The sequence below is a fragment of the Nyctereutes procyonoides genome, unplaced genomic scaffold, assembly GCF_905146905.1.
Source record: "Nyctereutes procyonoides isolate TBG_1078 unplaced genomic scaffold, NYPRO_anot_genome, whole genome shotgun sequence".
In the NCBI taxonomy this organism is placed as follows: domain Eukaryota; kingdom Metazoa; phylum Chordata; class Mammalia; order Carnivora; family Canidae; genus Nyctereutes; species Nyctereutes procyonoides.
Genome location: NW_026575133.1, coordinates 9,088,909 through 9,103,768, shown reverse-complemented (window position 1 = coordinate 9,103,768; position 14,860 = coordinate 9,088,909). Strand labels below are relative to the sequence as shown.

Sequence of the window (14,860 nt, the reverse complement as noted above, 5' to 3'; positions counted from 1 at the left end):
TCCTTATATAAATAAATATACACAGCCGGTTAGAAATTGCTAGAACGACTTTGCACACAGGATGACAATCCCAGAGGGCATTCGAGTACTAACCTTCATGTTCCAGCATACAGAACCCTGAACTCTTACCCCAAGGATTATAAAGCAGTGTAGAGGTGCTCAGGTCAGTGTCCCTACCCTCCAAGAATTCCTTTTGCCTGCTTTGGGGAGAAGGAGTACCCCACCCATCCAACTTGACAGACATTTTGGCAATACATAGCCCTTTCGCAAACGTTTCCCTAGATTCCTGGAGTCAAGGAGGAAGAATTTCTTCTGCCCCTCAAGATCCTTCTAGCAAGACTAAGAATCAAACTGACACGAGGCAGATTTTTTTTAACAGGAGAAAATCGCATTTAGGTGCCTCTGTAAGGGGGGATCCCACCCAGACAGGGAAATTCCAAAGACAGTGATAGCCAAGGTGAGCCCAGGAGAGGGGTTGGGGTCTGAGGTTACAAAGGGAGAAAGACTATTGGCAGGATGGTGAAAGGAGAAGTTTGGAAAACAAAGCTTGCCTCATTATGCTTCTTAGGTAAAGAGGAATTCCTGCTAATAGCGCTCTTCCTAGCGCTGGCCTGCCCCCGGGAGGGGGAGGTAAAGAGCTTTTCCAGAATCTGCCCAGGCAGGGTTCCATTGCTTTTAACTCAAAATAATGTTCGGGCCAAATGGGCCCGTCTCGGAGCAGCCTGCCCTTGGCCCCTGCAAGCCCGTTCCCCCATCCCTCCCCATCAGTGCCCCCCAAACTCGGCCTAACTGTCCCTGATGTAAGGAAAGCGCTAGGAGCAAAGCAGAAGCTTGAAAACAAGAGTAACCTGGGCCAAGGGCCAGGGGGTCTATTTTTAGCACTTTGTCTCACTGCCTGTTTATCTTCCAGACTCAGCCTAATGTCTTCCAGGCGAGTGTTCACGTTATTGGGCTGGCTCCACGAGGGAAGGGCATAGGTGACCCAGGAGGCCCCACCGCAGCGGCCGTGGTGATGACCACTTGGACAGCGTGTTCTCCTCATTTCCCCCAGGCTGCCCTCCGTCGTGCCGGCCTCCCCCAAAGCCACTTAATGCACGATTTGTCCCAGCCGTGGCCGCCACTCCCCCTGGCCGGGACAGCCGGCGGGTCACAAGGAGGAGAGGCTACGGATTTGGCACCCGGGGCGGGCGGGGGGGGGCACCTGGGCGCCGCGGCCGCCGGCCCTCCCGGCCCCGATTCCCGGGCCCCTAACTTCACACGCGGGGTCTAACCGCGCTACGGGGCGGGCGCGGGCCCCGCAAGCGCCCTCTGCAGGGAAGCGGGCGGCGCCCCCAGCCTTTGTGCAGCCTCGGCCGGGAGCAAGGCACGGATGCCCGTGGCTCCTTGTTCACCCACTCGAGCCGCGGAAAAAGAAAGGGGCCGGCGTCGTGTCTGGACGTACAGTTCCCTCCCGAGGACAAAAGCGGGGGGGGGGGGGGGACGGGCTGGAATCCCGCCGCTAGGAAAACGCGCCGCGGAGAACTCGCCGCCCGGGGGCAGCGCCTTAGCCCCCGCCCCCCGCCCTCCCGCGCTGCCTTTTAAGGGCGTCCTGCTCGACCCCCGGTCCCCCCGCGCCGGCGGACTCGGGAGGCCGCAGCCCGACTCGCCGGGTCGCCCTCCGGGTCTGCAGGCCTCTCGGGGGTTCCCGTGGGGGCGCGGGGCCGACCTCTTGGGGCCGCCTCACCGCAACTCGCACGGTCCTCCTTAAGGAGCGGCGGCGGCCCGCTGCAGAGGCGGGTGTTTTGTTCTTATAAGGAGGAAAAAGTTTCTGTGACATCCAGGAAATGAGTAACTCCGCCGCGCTGGGGGCCGCGCGGATGGAGGCGCGAGGGCGGGAGCCGGCCGTGGAGCCGCCGCCCCCGTCCTTCTAAGCGCCGGGCGGGACGCGAACCGCGGCCTCCGGGCCCTGGGGCCCCGCGCGCGCTGCGGGGCTGGCGCGGTCCCCGCGGAGGCCGGGAGGGGACGAAGGCCGGCGTGAGTCCCGAGGGCGCCCGCCTCGCGCGGGGGGAAGGGGCGCGCGGTGGAGGGGAGCCGGGGCTGGGGGGCGCGGTGGAGGGGAGCCGGGGCTGGGGGCGCGGTGGAGGGGAGCCGGGGCTGGGGGGCGCGGTGGAGGGGAGCCGGGGCTGGGGGGCGCGGTGGAGGGGAGCCGGGGCTGGGGGGCGCGGTGGAGGGGAGCCGGGGCTGGGGGGCGCGGTGGAGGGGAGCCGGGGCTGGGGGCGCGGTGGAGGGGAGCCGGGGCTGGGGGCGCGGTGGAGGGGAGCCGGGGCTGGGGGGCGCGGTGGAGGGGAGCCGGGGCTGGGGGGCGCGGTGGAGGGGAGCCGGGGCTGGGGCGCGGTGGAGGGGAGCCGGGGCTGGGGGGCGCGGTGGAGGGGAGCCGGGGCTGGGGGGCGCGGTGGAGGGGAGCCGGGGCTGGGGGGCGCGGTGGAGGGGAGCCGGGGCTGGGGGCGCGGGGCGGCCGTCTCCGCTGCAGCCCGGGCCGGGGCCCCCGGGCCTCCTGGCTGCACCCCCGCGCGGCGACGGTCGCTCCTGCCCCGGCGGCCGGTTACTGCTGAGTGCGGCGTGCGTGCGCGGACTGACAGACGGGCCGGGTCCCCGGGTCTTCCCGCTCCTGCAAGGAGGCAGTAGGAGGGCTGCTTGTTTTCTTTCTCGGTTTAAGGTAGTGAAGTTATGGGGTTACGGGGGCCGGAGGGAGCCTCCGCAGCTTCCTCTTTCGGGACTGTGAGTGGAAGAGACCCCACGCAGTGCAGGACTTTCCTCTTGCGGCTGCAAATCGCCTGACCCTTAACCCAATCCCCACCTCTCCCCTCTGTGTCTCCAGCTTTCTGGCTTCCAGGTGATGGGACTCAGAAGCCCCAAGGCCGGGCTTCCCATCCCAAATGCTCCTCTTTAGAAATCAAAATGCTGCCAGCCAAGAAGGGGGAAGATATTTTACGGAGCCACTCAGGGATCACACATCCCCTGCCTGGTGTGAGAAGGAACCGCCTTCAAAACTAGAAGAGCTCCAGATGCCGGGCAGATCCTGGAACCTGGCCTTTGGGATCTGAATCAGTTTGAGAATCCTGTTCTGTTTTCTTATTACTCTTTTGGATTTGACCCAGAGCCCTTCTTGCCTTTTACAAGCCAGTTGTGCCCCGGAGGGGCTGCCAGGTAAAGCTGATCTGAGCCTGCTGCAGTCACAGGTCCAGGTTAGCTGTGAACGTGGCACGGCAGACACAGGTGGAATTGCTGCTGTTCACCTCTTTATTATTAACATAATGGGCTGTGCTTTGGAGCCCTCCTTCCAGCCTACGTGCCTAAGTGGCTTTCATTGTTTGCTAATTCCCTGTGCCTGCTGCTGCTCCAGGCCATTCTGCCCTCATATTTTCCACTTGTGGGTAACCATAAAGTGGTTATACTGACTCTCTGCTCTCCCTGGGTGGATGGCTTTTGTTCAGATGCCATCCCCTAGCTCCGTAATTTGCAAAGATGCAGCAATTTCAAGCTCTGGATTTCAGGGGGCAAGGATCTGAACTTTTAACCCGATGCCATCATCCCAGAAGTTGTCACCTTACCAGGAGTGGTTCCCAGCTCCTGCAGGATTCAAAGTGAAACAAAGACCAGGGTGTGGGGGTGAACTTTTTATCTGAGGGCAAGAACAGGGAAGAACATCTAACAGGGGCTTCTGGCAAAAGTGCCCACCCGAGAAAGTACTACCTGGGAGAAAGCTGGTTTTGTATTTTTCCCTTCTCAAACGCCCTGGAGTCAATAAAGAGAAAGAAGGTGGGGGATTCTGTCTGATGGAGGAGGTACACATCTCAGTTGGGAGGCAGTGACCAGCAGAGCCCCTACGGTGAGCTCAGTCCTCCAGGCCCCCTCCAGCAAAGGACGGCACTGCCAAAGGGAAGTGGTCCAGGGGAGAGGGGCTGGCATGGCAAGGGGGGGTCAGCAAAGCGCATCTTGTGAGGGAGAAGGGAGTGAACCACCCGCATTTGTCTCCAGGATGAGAAGCCCAGGGGGATGAGGCCATGGCCCTCAGGAATCTCCAGCACTGTCACTTGAGGAAAAGTTTGCTCACAGACGCAAAGGTTTGCTCAGAGACGCACCGATTAGAAGCAGGGAGATAGCTGTCACTCAGAAGTAAGGAGTAACTTGGCAACAACTAGAAGTTAGTAGTGCACTGCCATCCCTGCCAGCAGAAGCAGGTGTCCACTAGCAGTCAGGAAGGAGAGAGTACAAAACTGTGGCTCCACGTTTGGGGCAGACAAGTCCCCTCAGTAGGGACGAGGTCGCAGTGCAGCCTGTGGGGTTTTGACAGAGAAATGTCCTAAGTGAGAGGCAAGCGCTCCAAGAGTGCTAGGGAGCTGAGAAAGCGGGACCTTACTTATGGCTGAGACCAGTCCATCTCAGACCAATCCCCCTCTAATCCAGTCTTGCTGGGGAGAGGGATATATCTGAGAATGCCAAGGGTTGTTAATAATCGCCAAGGCTATTGCTAGCCAGTTCCGTCCCTTGTGTGAATTAGAGTAAGATGCATCTTTCTGCAAGAGGGTGGCACCTTGGTGACATTTATGATGCCATGTTGGGGTCTCATCTTGATGGACATGGTCCAGGCGCATAGCTGGGCAAGTGCTTGTGAGCTGGATCCATCCTTACCATACTCAGGCCAAGTGTTCCTGAGCAGTATATCACCTGTGCAACCATACGCAGCAGCCCAGATGACCAACAATTATTGAAGGCCTAACATTTATTTGCCAGGATTTTTTTTTTCCCCAAAACCACTTTCCTTTCATTAAGTCATTTAATCTTCATAGTAGTCCAATGAGGTAGGTGTTGTTACCCCTGTATAGATGAGGAAGCTAAGACACAGAGCAGTGAAGTGTTTAGGAGCCTGGAAGCTGAGTCCCAATCACTGAACCTAGAGTAAGAAGTCGGTTAATTTTAAAAAGCTAGTTTGCCAGGTGCCTGGGTGGCTCAATTGGTTGAGCATGCGTCTCTTGGTTTCCACTCAGGTCATCATCTCGTCGGGAGTCATAGGATCCACGCAGGGGCAGGCTCCATGCTCAGCAAGAAGTCTGCTTAGGAACTTGGGGTCCTCTCCCTCTCTCTCTCCCACCACTTGCACGCTCTGTCTCATTCTCTCTCATAAGTGAATAAATCTTAAAAAAATAAATAAACTTGTTTGGTTGGGAGCCCTAGTGGGAAGAAGGGAAGAGCAAGCCTCTTGTATGATTTGGTCTTTTCTTTGTCAGAGGAAGAAGTACCCCCTCTCTGCTCAGAGGGAGGAAAGATAGAAAACTTATCTGACTGCAGGAAGATAAGGGGAAAAGAGCATGCTCAGCCTTGATGGCTCATGGAGGCCAGGCCCAAGTATCAATTGACTTTCGTCTTTAATTGCTGGACAGTGTGAGGTGGCAAATCCAGTTTGGGGCCTGACATGAGAGTGATGAGTAAGTGCCACCTGGGCGTTGTACAGAAAGAGAAGGCCAGAGCTACGTGGGGCCCCTGACCAAGGCAGGAAATGCCCTCAGGGGTGGAACAAGTTGGCGAGTGTCCAAACATGCTGTCCCAGCTCTTCCCACCTCCCTGGGCCCCATCTGTCCCCTCTTCCCTGTCTAGGCCCTGTTCACCTGTAAATGCCCTTCCCAAACACATTCAGGGAATCTTTCCCAAAATTCCATCTTATAGCTACATCTCTATGATCATTTATTTTCCACACTATATATTTTAGCATTTAATTAGCTGGAATGAAGCATTTTACTACATACTATCTATAGACAGTATTTTAAATAAACTAGCTGCTGGGCCATGAGGATGCTTTGAAGTCTCCTGGGAAGGACCAGCTGATACCCAGCAGATTTCCCATAAAGGGTGCTGTTTATGTACATCTTGTCACCTGTCCCAAGCCTAGCTCTTAGTTATGCTTATTCAGAAACCTTATCTCCACAATTTTCAGAGTATTTTGGACTTGGACTACTGAGTCACCTCGAGAAGCTCCCAGAAGTGGGTATGCAAATTAGAATGCTAGTTTATTAATTGGGAAGACTTGTGACTGTCACCATCATGCAGACTGTATCCTGGCCGAGCCACATAGGAATACAAAAATCCAGGCAGCTCATGCTTGGCAAAGCGGGGCATGGAGTGGGGTGTCTAATATAATGGGGTTCTCTTGACGTCTATGGCCCTCTCATCAGTGGAGAGATACTTGCCAGATAGACCAGTACTCCAGTCAGCCTGGCTATCTAGATCTTTTTGGCCAGTGCCTTGGGGGCAGTGTCTACCTGATAGGATTTCTCCATTTCCTCTTGCATAATTTTGCTTATTTCTATTTTTTAAGTTTTTTACTTATTCATGAGAGACACACACAGAGAGGCAGAGACACAGGCAAAGGGAAAAGCAGGCTCCCTGTGGGGAAGCCTGATGCAGGACTTGATCCCAGGACCCTGGGATCGTGACCCAAGCCAAAGGCAGACACTCAATCACTGAGCCACCCAGGTGCCCCTAGCTTATTTCTGTTTTACTTAGCTCCCAGCTACATAGTTTTATTTGTAAAAGTTAACCACTATACAGTTTCATGGTTGAAGGCCAGGCCATAGGGATAAATGCTGTATGCAAATTAAGAGGATTTAGCGAAGAAACAAGATCACTAATCACAGATGCTTGGGGAAGTGAAAGACCCCAGACTGGCCACTTATGGCAGCCCCTTTGTGAGCATAGGCATGAAGCTGTACTAAGGCACTGCTTGCCTTGGCTGTCTCGGATCAGTTGGCCTGCCCAAATGGCCTCTTTGGAATTAAAGGGCTCTGTGATCTCTGGTCAGGCTCCCTCATGGCTCATCTTTAGTAAGCTACAGTCTCTAGGTGACCCGGTGCCAAGGAGTTGTGACCCTGTGCCAAGGAGTTGTGACCCTCATGGGCTTTGGAGTAGGGTGGACTTGGGTTGAGTCCTGGCTCCACCACCCAGTAGATCGATATTCTCTGTATTTGGGCAAGCACTTTGACTATTTCAAGCCTCAGTTTCATCCTTGGTAAATTGGGGATAACCACTCACGGGACGTGTAGAAAACACCAAGCCCTGTACCTGGCATCGACTTCTTATCTGGCTAGTATGAGCTCTGAAAGACAGGTTGAGTTCAGTCAAGGATCCACATTCTCTGCCGAATTGGGCCTCTGGCTTCCCCATTAGTGCCACTGATGTCTGGCCAAAGGACAAGGCTTTAGGGACCCAGACTGTCTCAGAGGCTTAGAAGGAAGTTGCTCATTGGTGCCCTTGCTGTGGTTTGTTCAGAGGTGAGGACACAGCTGCTAGTCCTCACCTTTCCACCAGCTCTGGGGGAGGGACAGCCAGGTTTGAGGCTTGGCCTGAACAGGCATCCAGAGGGGAAAGAAAGGTGAGGTCTTCTGGGAGAGGAGGAGGGTCATTTGGGGGTGCCTCAGAGGTCTATAGGGCCCTCCTCAGGAATTTGAGACCTGTGATATTTTCTTGTAGAAAGCGTACTGCCCTTCTATCCGAGTGGCCCACCCCCTGACATCAGCAGAATGGAAGCACCTGGAAGGTGACATCACTGTTGCCCACGGCAACACCTCCACCTTAAGGCAACTGAGAGGAATAAGAACCACTCCAACTGTAGGACTGATGTTGAAGGGAAGGAGCATAGAAGGTGTGACATCCCAGGTGTGTTTCTCAGGGGCTGGGAAAGGGGGCAGGTAGGGGTTGCATTTTCAGAGGTCTGGGCTGTGAGCCAGTCGGTGGTAGGCCTCTAGGCCTTGGGCTTGGCCCAAGGGAATAGAGCTCAGTGCTGAGACCAGCAGTTTTGTGTAGTTCTCAGAGTTGTGACTTGAAGCAAAGAGTGTGACATCTTACAGTAGCTTCTGGCAGCTTCCATGGCCTTGGGTTTCCCTTCTACAGCCTGAACTGGTGGGGGAGAGTGGTAGGTAGGGGAGCAGTGATAGGGTGATCAGAAGAGTGGCTTTCCCATTTTCTCCACCCTCACCCCCAAAGGAAAGTGGGAAACAAGGATGCCCACGTCCTGGCTACAGGAACTGACTTAAGAGAGACTGTCCATTCATTGCTCGAATATTTCTTGTGCTCCTGCAATGTGCAAGGCAACGAATGTGCTAGGGATTCATTGACCTCATGGAGCTTTATAATCAAATGCACGCAGAGAGGAGGAATATCTGGGATCTGCAGCTCCAAGAGCTGGTACAGCTGGGAACAGAAGCAAGGTCGCACAGCTCACCTCTCACCAGCTCTAGCACACCACAGTTTCAACTTGGCTTAAACTAAAGCTACAGAATCCCTTCCTCCCCAGTAGTTCATACAGGGGTTCGGAAGTGGTTGAGATACATCCAAGATTTGGAGAGTGGCATTAGAGAGGATGGGCACAGGTATCAATTGCGTCCTGCCAAAGAGCAGAATCCCACAAAGTCTGAGTGTCAAGAGGTGAGAAGACACCAGGCCAACCACCTACCCAGGTCTTCTGCTGTGACTCACTCTGGTATTAGCAGTTAGGGCTCAGTTTCTCAACCTGTTAATAGGGATAATAGCAGCCAGTACCAGAGAATGAATATACAGAGCACTTTAAAATCCTCAGATAAGGATTTTAAACCTTTTAAACCTAAACCCAGGTGGCCCAGCGGTTTAGCACCACCTTCAGCCCAGGGTGTGATCCTGGGGACCTGGGAGCGAGTCCTGCCTCAGGCTTCCTGCATGGAGCCTGCTTCTCCCTCTGTCTGTGTCTCTGCCTCTCTCTCTCTGTCTCTCATGAATAAATAAATAAAATTTAAAAATAAATTAAAAAATAAAATCCTCAGAAGTCCTGGGAAAAAATAGAAAGCCCACAATTTTCGAACGACTCTCTTCCAGGTGAATGGCAGAGTGGGGCACTCGCTGCCCGGGAGGAGGGCTCAGCTTTGGAGCTGTCCTGGGCTACTCCTACTTTCTTCCCCAGTCATTTGCCTTAAGTGGGTAACAGGAGAGTTTCCTTCTAACTAACCTGCACCAAACCATAGGGAGGGCGTTGTCATAATTTTAGCCCTGCTTGTTGGTACAAAACCATGTGCTCATAACAAACTGTTCTCCTGGGAGCCTGTTTCAATAGCCTTCTCAGTAGCAGTCAGAGGACCCGCCTCAAGTTCATGAAAAGGTCCTTTGTTTGCTGAGACTTTGTTCCCAGTCAAGTGAAGAGGCAGGAGGCTGAGGAGTGTGGGACCGCAGTGAGCCTGGGCTGGTGGGCACGAGACAGGGGATGCCGAGGTCTTACCCCTGAGTGCCCCCCCAAAATGCCACTTTCTTCCTGAGGCCTCCCCACAAAACACACTGTCCAGTGTCCAGAGGGCCCTCCCTCCCTTTTCCCAGTACACTGCCCTTTTGGCTGAAAAGCGGTCTCAGACATCCCAGGTCACACACCCAGAATCTCTGGGTGGGAAGGACCTTGAAAGCTCATTTAGACTGATTCCCTGCTTCATATCCAGATTTCACTTAAATTGTCACCTGCCTTGCCTTAAATGGCACAGGGAAGCCCAGAGGTGCGTGTAATATTTCACAGATAATTAGGTCACTGAGCAACACAACATCATGGGAAAACCAGAGACTTGAAAGTCAGTCCTGAGTTCAAATTCCAATGCTGATAATGCGCAAGTAGCCTCTCCAGTCTTTTTTCTTAAAGATTTTGTTTATTCATGAGAGACACACAGAGAGAGAGGCAGAGACATAGGCAGAAGGAGAAGCAGGCTCCATGCAGGGAGCCCGATGTGGGACTCGATCCCAGGACTCCAGGATCACGCCCTGGGCTGAAGCAGGTGCTAAACCGCTGAGCCACCCAGGGATCCCTCCAGTCTTTGCCTCAGTTTCCTTATCTGCAAAATGAAGATATTGCCTCTCGTAGAGGCTTGCTTTCAGATGAGACTCAAAGCATTTTGCAGAATGCCTAAATCTTAGTAAATGTCACACTTGGGCTGCTACTTTTTAAACTCTCCCATGGGGCATCAAGGCCCCAGGGCCAGTCTGTTCTTTTCCAGAAAGGGAAAACTGCTTGCCATTCCATCAAGCGGTGCTTCTCTGCTTCTTTTCCTGAATTTGCTTCAAATCCCATATCCTCCATTTATCTTACATTTCTGTAAGACTCTCAAGCAAGGAAGTGAGCGTCAAAGGGAGAGGCAGCTGGCAGTCAGATAAACTTGTGTTGGGGTTCATTCCTGGGTTGTGTTCTTGGTAAACTCGGGTGGTGAGTCAGCCTATGGTTCAGCGAAGGCTGTCCAGACCTGAAGTGGCTGAGGTCTGTCTCTGGGGGCCTGCATCTGAAAGAGTTTTTGCTCACATTCCCCAAGGCACTTACCACTGTCAGCACTTTGCTTTTCTGACTGCAGAGCGTTCCCAGGAAGAAAAAACTTAGAGGTTACTTAGTCAGGGATCTCCCACTACACCCCCATTTCAAATTCGTGCTCCTGGGAGTAAAAGCAGTGAGGTTTTCCCCCCAGTCCTGACGTCATTCATTCACTCAGCAAGCATCACAGGGTGCCTGCACTGTAATACCAGACATCAGGCACCAACAGTGGTTTCTCCTTCTAGCTGCTCCGAAGGACCTGGAGGAGGGTCAGTGTTGATGCTGCCAGATTGGGGGGTGGGGGTGGTGGCAGGCTATGAGGTCCCCAGGTGCCAAGCTTCCTGTCTCCCTCTGTGGCAGCCCCTGGGGCCTTTGTAGAAACAGGGAGGCGGAGGAGACAACCAGGCCAAGTCCCCAGGCATCTAGAGTGCCGCAGGGATGTGGGTCACCCCTGTTTCCCCAGCAGAGTCCCTAAGATGCAGGAGCAAAGGGGAGCCCTGGCCTTATGACCCATACCAACGCAGATAAGCATGTCCTTTAGGGAGCACGACCATGTATGTGACCACCATGCCCGTCGTTACCGCCCGTGAGGGACTTGGGGTTCAAACCCGGGCCCTCTGATTCCGGAGTCTGGCCCCTTCGCTGCTGTACACTAAGCCTCCGCCAAGTGTTAAGCTCTCCTGAGCTGAAGCGCCTTGGGCTGTTTGTTTCTGGGTGGCCTTGGGGCGGAGTATGTCCCCGGGAGGTTGGCAGTGTCAGCGGCTGCCCGCTGCCCGCGCCGGCCTGACCCGCTGGTACCTGCCTGTGGTTCGGGCACACCCAGTGCGTGCCCGGCGCAGCCTCGGGCAGAAGCCAGGGCAGAGCACAGGTGTCACCCTGGTCCCCTGTGGCTGCCTCCTGTGGTTGTCGGTGTTTTGTCTAATTCAGGGGAAGGGGACTCTGTGCAGTCATAGACGATTCTGGGGGTAATTTTGCCCACTGTTCCTGGCCTACAGTCTAGGCCCTCTGCTTTCCTGGACGGGGAGAACGGGTTTGCCCTGGGAGGCGGCCCTGGCGTGGGAGGGCAGGCCGGCTCTGGGCCTGTGGTTCAGCCCAGGTGCCTGCAGCAGAGAGCGCAAGCAGAGAGGCCCGCCGCAAGCTCTGAAGTGTTTAACTACTGGGTTGGCCTCCATCTTGCCTTTGTGTCTCTTTATAAAGATGAAAGGGGTTTTAGATCTTTGCAGGCTGTGTGTGTGTGTACATGCAGGAGGCCCAGAGCTCCTCCCTTCCCCACCTCTCCCCCCACAGCCCTGCCCAGCTGGGGCCCAGGCGTTGTGTCCAGTACTGCCCCAGCCACAGGGGACCAGGGTGGGAGACAGCCTGGGATTTCACTGTGTGGGGGCCAGAAGCCCTCAAGCCAGGATGTGAGTGAGAGGGAGCCCGATGGGGACTGAGGAGGTAGGGAGCTGGCCTTTCTGTGGCCTTAGAAAGTCCTGGGCGCCCTTGCCCTCCCCGGAGAAGCCAGGTCATCTTTATGAGCTAGTCTGTTCTCCAGGGGATCACCAGGAAGGTGGCGCCCAGCAGCCTGTTTCATTCCATCCATCCCCAGCTCATGTGTGAGAGGGGAAGCAGGGTGGTGGCGGAGGCACGGCTTTGTCTCCACTTTGTTTGCCTTCATATTTTCTCTCCGGTTCCTGCTCAGCCCCTCAGATACCCTCCCCATCGAGGCAGCATGTTTGCTGCTTTTGGAGCCTGCCCATGCTGCCCGTCCACTACTCTGCTGGGAGGCCGGGGGTATAGAGGACACAGGGTGGAGGGAGAGAGGGGGGACAAGCCTGGGGAGCCTCGGCATCCCCCCCTGACGTGGGTGTTCATGTTCCTTCCCAGCTGGTGCTCCTGTGGGCGAGATGGGGCCCAGAGGTGGAGGGAGATTCAGGGAAATACTAGCTCGAGCCTAGCCAACATGTGGTGGTAGATGAGGGCTGCTTTGCTGTGGGAAATGGTCACCTCTGTGTTTCTGCTGTTCACATGTGATTTCAGGTCCAGAAATGCCAGGTGGGAATCTGGGGACCAAGGGAGACGCTTCGGTGCACGCTCGCTGTAGGAAACGCATCCTTCCCTAGAACGGAGGACTTGTGCGATACCTTCTTTTGAAAGCGGGTGTGTCTCCAGAGCGCAGGATGTGAGCGCACTGGTGGGTCCCCAGGGTGCATGGGTCCATGGAGCATGGAGCAGGCCACCTGTTTGGTCTCTGCCGGGCACTTCGGGGGATGTCAGGACAAGCCTTCCTGGCCCCAGGAGTCATGGGGTAACAGAGCTCAGGCAACTCACTGTGATAAAAGAGCAGGATGGGGTGAACCAGGTGGAGGGCAGGGTCTGGAGCTGTGGGCCTAGCATGGCCTCTGGCTCCCCTGTTCTTTTCCTGTGAGACCTTGAGTGATTTTTCCACCTCTCAGCTCCAGGGGCTCCTGCCTGTGAGGTGGGGCCGCTGTACTCCTGAGCTGAGCTAACTACAGAGGGAGGTGGGCAGCGGGCAGCAGGGCGGGGGGTGGAGGGAGTCCCTGCTATGGGACCTCTCTGGCGATGCCATCTGCACAAGGCACCAGGCTTAGCTGTACTCAGAAGGGCTTAATACAGATGCCATCTGCTCCTGCCCACCCCCGACCCCAACTCCGGCTTGGTCTCCTCCCTTTCAAGAAAGAAGGATCTGTCTCAGGAGTTAGGGGTGGAGAGAGATGGGGAAGGCCCTTGGAGGCAGTTTCTGAGGTGTGCTTGCTGTGAGGACCATTGAGTAGGGTTTGGGTTGTGTGGTGTGGACACGGTGCAGGGAATTTGGGGCAGTGTAGGAGGTGTTCGGGGGCAGTCAGTAATCTGAAGTAGCCAGAGCAGGTGGGAAGGGAACGGAGGGGACCCCCAAGGCTTGGTGGGACCAGGCCCTGAACATCAGTCTTAAAGCTCTGACCTGTGTCACATGGAAATTAGAAACCAGTGAGATGGAGAATTCCAGGGAGGAGGAGGCCACGGAGGAGGCCACCTGGGGTGACTGGGCGTTAGGGAGGGCTCAGAGGAGCCGATTCCAAAGGCTCATGCCAGCCAGGATGGGGAGCCCCCGGCTTCGGTGCAGAGGAAAGGCTGCTTCAGAGGTAGCTGGGGATCAGAGTGGGGCGAGGAGGCTGCGTTGGGCTTCGAGACTGTGTTGTTCTCTGAGGGCTGCTTTGACAAAACACCATAAACTGGGGAGTGAAACAACAGCAAGGACCCTCTCAAAATTCTGGAGGCCCGATCTGAAATCAGATTACCCTCAGGGCCACACTGCCTCCGAATGTTCCAGGGGGCTACTCCCTTGTCCTGTCCAGCGTGCCGTGGCTGTAGGCCTTCCAGGCTGTGGCAGCTTTGCTTCAGCCTCTGCTTCTGGCTTCCATCACCTTCTCCTCTGTGTCTGTTTGCTCCTTTTCCGTCTCTTTATAAGGACACTTGTCACCAGATTTAGGGCCCACCCAGGTAATGCAGGCTGAGCTCATCTCAAGATCCTTAATTTAATTACATCTGTAGAGACCGACCCTTCCTTCCAAGTAAAGTCACATTCACAGGGCCTGGGTGTCAGCATGTGGACCTACCTAACTTTTGGAGGGTCACCATCCAACCCACCACAGGAACTGTTGGATTCAAAGTTCCCTGGGGGAACAGGTGAAAGAAAGCTGGATGTGGGCCCGGACGAAAGGCTGCCAGGGGAGCCCCTTGCTGTCTCTGGGGCCTGCCGGGCCTAAGCCTCTGAGACTCCCTGGAGTCCATCTGTCCCAGGACACGGTGATTTCCCATGACGTGCTGTGGGGACGTCAGACACCGTGTCCTTCCTGGGAGATTGATGGCTTCCCTGCCTTCTCCATCTGTTGCTTGCCAAGGGATATGTATGGGCTGCTGATGGAAGAGCGGGAACAGGAAGGATGTGGGCTCTCCCACCCACGGCAGCCGAATCCAGGCCCCTGTCCTTCCTGCGCTCGGGCTGGTCAGCTGCCTCACCCCAGACCAGAGGATGGGGCTGGCTTCCTGGTGACTTTTTGAACCTCTCCCCTCTGAAAGTGGGCCTTGAGGAAACTTAGTGCTTTGGCCGATGTGACTTTGGCTGGTGTGACTGGGCACCCCCTGTGAGTCTGGCCAGTGCGGCCACGGGGCGATGACAGCAGAGCTCACCTTGGTGAGAAGGCTGTTCCTTTCCCAGCCTAAACTTTGCCATGGGCTCTCTTCTACTGGGCATGGCAGGGAGGGGAGTTTTCTCTCCTCCCTGTTCTCTCCCCCAACCCTACCGGGGTACAGTCTTGACCCCTGCTTCTTCTGAGCCCAGGTCCCTGCTCACTCAGGTCCCCTGGGTTAGGGAGGGGCGGTGGGGGTCCAGTTCTCCAGTCCTGGGGACCGTAGACCTTAGACAGTAATACCAGGTGCTCCTTAGTGCACACCCACTAGGCCACAGTTTGCTTTCTTCTAGTCCCTGGAGAGGCTGTGGAGAAGGCCTGGCACATAGCCAGCCCTCATAAATGCCGGTTA

The 14,860-nt window shown here is 55.5% G+C and overlaps 1 protein-coding gene across 13 annotated transcripts in view; it reads left to right on the top strand.

Moving 5' to 3' along the window:
- Positions 1–1,808: 1,808 nt before the first annotated feature.
- Positions 1,809–14,860, top strand: part of ITPRIP (inositol 1,4,5-trisphosphate receptor interacting protein) — a 31,882-nt gene continuing 18,830 nt past the window's right edge. For 4 of the 13 annotated variants that reach the window (XR_008667066.1, XR_008667076.1, XR_008667065.1 and 1 more), the window contains exons 1-4: positions 1,809–2,013; positions 2,858–3,186; positions 7,504–7,689; positions 12,359–12,478. The gene's annotated coding sequence lies outside the window, so the exon portion shown is untranslated. Of the gene's footprint in view, positions 2,014–2,857; positions 3,187–7,503; positions 7,690–12,358; positions 12,513–14,860 lie in introns of all 13 variants that reach the window. The other 9 variants (XR_008667073.1, XR_008667069.1, XR_008667075.1 and 6 more) reach the window with 7 other exon arrangements.